We start from the raw sequence: 5350 nt of genomic DNA, 5'->3' as shown, positions 1-5350 counted from the left end.
GTGAGGCATTGGGTTTGATCCTCAGCACCACATGAAAAATAAAGAAAGAAAATAAAGATATTGTGTCCATCTACAACTAATATATATATATATATATATATATATATATATATATATATATATATAATTATATGTACAACCACAGTGAGATACCACCTCACACCCATTCAGATGGCTACTACTAATAAACAGAAAATAATAAGCACTTGTGAGAATGTGGAGAAATTGGAACCCTTGGACACTATTAGGGATGTGCAGTGGTTCGGTCACCACAGAAAAGAGTCTGGAGGTTCTTCAAACATTTTAACATAGAATTACCATGTAATCCAACAATTCCACTTCTGTATACAGATTCAACCTTTTAGGAGTGGAATCTTGAAGAGATATTGGTATACTCATGTTCATGTCAGTATTACAACAGTGAAAAGGTATACAAGCAACTCTGATTTCCACTACAGATTAATGGATAAATAAATGGTGGTACGTATACACAATGGAATAATATTCAGCCATAAAAATAATGAAATTCTGTCATTTGCAACAATACCAATCAAACTGGCAGTCATTAAGTGAAATGAGCCAGGCACAAAAAGACAAGCACTGCATGATCTCACTCAAATGTGAAATCTAAAAAAATTGATCTCTAGAAGTTGAGAGTAACATGGTGATTACCAAAGGCTGGGGAGGGTGGGGAGGAGGGATGGGGAAAGGGTGGGCAATGGGTACTAAGTTGCAGTTAGAAGCAAGAAGTTCTAGTATGCTCTCGCATAGTATATAGATAGCAAGGAGTGTGCTGTTTATCTCAACTGAACCTAAGGGGGTGCTCTACTACTGAGGTACATCTCCAACCGCCCCCCCCAACTTTTAGTTGTCAATGCACCTTTATTTTTATTTATTTATATATGCTTGCCTCACACATGCTAGGCAAGCACTCTACCACTGAACCACAACTCCAGAGCCCCCAACCCCTTTTTAAATTTTTTATTTTGAGTCAGATTCTTGCTAAATTCTGAGGCTGGTCTTGAATTTGTGATCCTCCTGTCTCAGCCTCTCCTAGTTGTTGGGATTACAGGTGTGAGACACCAGACCCAAATGAGATTCCTTTCTCTTTTGGTGGTTACCAGGTTTCTGTGTTCATCCTGTCCCACATGTGTGCAGATTTACATGGGACAGTACTAGGCATAGATCTTATGAGTTTTCTAGTCCCTATTTTATTTTTCTGAGGTGCTGGGACTGAACCCAGGGCCTCCCACATGCTGGGCAAGACCTCCAGCCCTGAGCTATGCCTCAGGCCCTTCTTTATTGCCTTTGGAATAGTAAGTATCCAATTCTGGATTCTTATCCCTTGCATTGCCTTTTAGTGCTACTTACACAAGTGCCTTTTAGTTTGAGTTCCCCCAAAAGCAAAGTTTGAGCCTAGAATTTGGGTGCAGCTTGTTAGTAGATTCCAGGAAACCGGTGAAAATGAAAAGAGTGACACAGGTTAGGATGAAAATTCAATAAAGTATTTTTTTGGCTTCTGTCCCCTACTGGTTGAAGGTCACCCCATAAAGCACTAAAAAGAACATATAAGCCTCCCCCCACCATCCAGACCCAGTCATCAGAATTTTCTCTCTTTGCTTCTTCCTGATCTTTTTATAATTAATTTCACAATAAAGTTAGCTAGGCGTGCACAAGCCTCCCTTCCCAGCACTAGTCCCAAATTACAGGAGAAGGTCACACCTGGAAGGATACTTGCCAGAAATGCTGACAACAACAAAAGCCAGCAAATCACTTTAATCAGCACAGAAACTTTGATCATTATGTTTTTAGATCCACTAGACTGCAATACCCCCCACACTTGAGAAAAGACTACTTTTCAAAACACTGGACAAAGGAGGCACCCACCTGTCTGAGACCCATATTCTTTCCCTTGAAAAATCATATGAAAGATTCTCCCTTAGAGCAAGGCGTAAGATGCTCATTGAGAGCGAGAACGAACCATCTTCCAGTAATGCTAGCTCATTGCTAGCAAAGTTCTTTCTTTCTCCATATTCTACTTCTCAATTCATTGACTATTGGGTGGCAGTGAATCGAACCTTGTGCAGTTACAGTAATTCTCCTAAGAGGCTATGTCCATGAGTTAAACAATCTCCTGAAACTAAGAAAGCTCTGAAGCCAAGAGGCAGAGAAACCCAAGGCAGGCACTTGAAATGAGGCACTGACAATATGTAGACCATGCACCATAGCTGCTGTTAATGTCAGAAGAGGGCTGATCAGACATAATCAGACATTCCCAGAGAACCTGTAATAACTTTCCTCACTCCTAGGGGCTCAGAAATCTGGGGCAAAGGCAAACGTCATATACTATCTGCTCTCTGGGATTCAAGTACCTGTTTCTCATGGACCTTTTGTTCATTCTAGAAATATTTGGGGGAGGGCCTAACAAGTATTAAGCACTTCTTTACACTGAAATGCAGGAAGAAAATAGAATGAAAAGCCCTCTGGAGCTTATTTCAGTTGGAAGAGACTGAAAATACATAAAATATGTAGCCTGTCAAATGATGATAGATGGCTGGGCATGTTGGCATGCGCTTGTAATCTTAGGGACTCAGGAAATTGAGGCAGGAGGATTGCAAATTTGAGGCTAGTCTCTGTAATTTTAGCAAGACACTATCTTTTTTTTTTTAGAGAGAGAGAGAGAATTTTTTTTAATATTTATTTTTTAGTTTTCGGCGGGCACAACATCTTTGTTCGTATGTTGTGCTGAGGATCGAACCGGGCCGCATGCATGCCAGGCCAGCGCGCTACCGCTTGAGCCACATCCCCAGCCCAGCAAGACACTATCTTAACATAAAAAATAAAAAGGGCTGGGTGTGGGGAGGGGCAGGCACAGTGGCACATGCCTTCAACCCAGCAACTTGGGAGGCTGAGGCAGGAAAATCCTGAGTTCAAAGCCAGCCTCAGCAACTTAATGAGCCCCTAAGCAACTCAGCGAGACTCTGTCTCTAAATAAAATATAAAAAGGGCTAGGGAGAGCTGAAGATATAGCTCAGTTGGTAGAGTGCTTGCCTCGCATGCATAAGGCCCTGGGTTCTAATTCCCAGCACCATATTAAATATATATATTAATATTTTTTTAAAAGGGAGAAATGTGGCTCAGTGGTAGAGTGTCACCAGGTTCAATCCCCAGTACTTCAAAACAGAAAAGGTTAGGGTTTAGCAGGAAAGGGAGATAAATTGGTTAGGGCTGGGAAGAAGGCATACTTTCATCAAGTCATTGGGGAACACTTCATTGAAGAGTTGGTATTCCAGCACATCCCTGAAAAAAAAAAATGAGAGTGAAATCAGCAAGACACTGAGTAGGTGCAACTTTCAGGCTGAAGTGGCATGAGAAGAGCATTGGGGCTGGAGGTATCCTGGGAAGGAGAACAGGATGATCTAGAATCCAAGTGTTTTGAGGATGAGGAGGGGTGGTTAACTGTATTGTTGGGGGAAACAGACTGATCAAGAAGCAGCAAACAGCACTCAGAGAGGAGGGGAACTCCAAACATTGTTTTACACCAGGCAGCTCAGAGGAAAACAAAACTCCAAATTCTGAGCTCTGATCCACAGTTTTTCACAAAATTTATAGGTTCTTTGGCATCACCTTAGACTTGTTCTATCATTGGAGCTTTTTTTCCTTTGTGCAAGGGTCTCTAACATAAGGCATGCTTACAGAAACAGATAAGTAATGGCTCTTTTCACAGACGTCTGTTACATTTCAAGAGGGAGTATTCAGACTGCCAGGGCAGTTATTTACAATCCAAAAGATAAGGACCTGCGGTTAATTAGGCTTCCTAGAGAAAGGCAAAGAGAGGGGAACTGACCCTTTCCCCAGGCCTTGTTTTCTTATAACGTTTTTCTTTTCTTTTATTTATTTTTATATGGTGCTGAGGATAGAACCCAGGGCCTCACACTTGCTAGGCAAGGGCTCTACCAAGGAGCCACAACCCCAGCCCCCTCTTACCATACCGTTTTTATCATTTCATTTCACAACCACGTCTGGTTTTGCCATCACAGTATGAAACGCTGCTGATGCGGTAAGATGAGACCAGAAAACTGGCCAAAGGACTTAATAATCACAAGGAGGTTGTACAGTATCCCTGACAAAAGTAGGTTGGGGAGAAAATAGGAAGTGAGAAATCCGAAGTTGAGGGGGCTTAAGAGCAAACGGGGAGGGAGAAATTGGAGACAGTGAATCCAAGCAATTTTTTGGAGTTTAGTTATAAAAGGGAGCAAAGAAATGAGGCAGTAGCTGGAAGAGGAAGTGGAATCAAGAAAGGATACCCCGCTACACACACACACACACACACACACACACAAGATGGCAGACTTACCGGGTGTCTACACTTGTTTTCTTTCATCTTTCCTCTCACTGTGGACAAACCCACAGGCTTTTTGACCTCCTACCTCACACCCAAATATAACTTTTGCAAAGCTCTGTGCCCAGAGGGTTCTGGGCTGTAGGAGATATAAGCCAAGTCCTTTGTTTCTCCTTTCTTCTCTGGCACTTCCCTCCCCTGGAGCAATGAACTTGGCTGCTACAGACAGCGGGTAGGGCCAGGGAGTGAAATTCCAGAACAGAAAGAACAAAGATATCTCAAAATATCTTGCCATCATCCTCTTGATTGCCTCTCCTTGAACTGGGCACTGCTGCAGGGCTGTGGGGGGCTCCCTGCCGGTGTGGCAGGATAATTTTCTCTATCCTAGGACTGTTAGCCAAAGCAATCTGTAGACATTTATGCCTAGCTATATTTTTTAAATTTATTTATTTATATTAGCTATTCATGATATTACAATGATCTTGGCAATTCATACACTTGAATCATTGGGGTATAATTTCTCATTTTTCTAATTGTACAGATTGCAGAATCACACTGGTCTTAGAGTCACCTATATACATACAGCAATCATAACCTAGTTATATTTTTGTTATTTAACTGTGCCATATGTTTTTATGCTAGCACCTTCCTCTTTTTCTGTTTTTTTTTTTTTTTTCCTTTCCTTTCTTTCTTCTTCTTTTTTTTTTTTTTTTTTTTGGTGTAATGGATGGTAAAATCAGGTCTGGTTGTAAAATGAAATTATAAAACCACTATCATGAAAAACTAGTGCCCAGGAAAAGGGTGAGTTCTCTTCCCCTTTCTGTCAGCCCTTCTTCAGGAATCCTAATTAACCATAGGCCTCTACCTTTTGGATTGTAAATAACTACCTCTAGGATCTAACTACTCGCTTTGAAGTGTAAACGCCCCTGTTCAGGCTTTGGGCACAAGGCTAGAGATTTATCAGAGGCCTGTGAAAAGAGCCAGTTTTAGCCCTTATCACTTTCTGCT

This window comes from Marmota flaviventris, chromosome 5 (genome assembly GCF_047511675.1).
Source record: "Marmota flaviventris isolate mMarFla1 chromosome 5, mMarFla1.hap1, whole genome shotgun sequence".
Classification (NCBI taxonomy): Eukaryota; Metazoa; Chordata; class Mammalia; order Rodentia; family Sciuridae; genus Marmota; species Marmota flaviventris.
Note: the sequence above shows the minus strand (reverse complement) of the source record.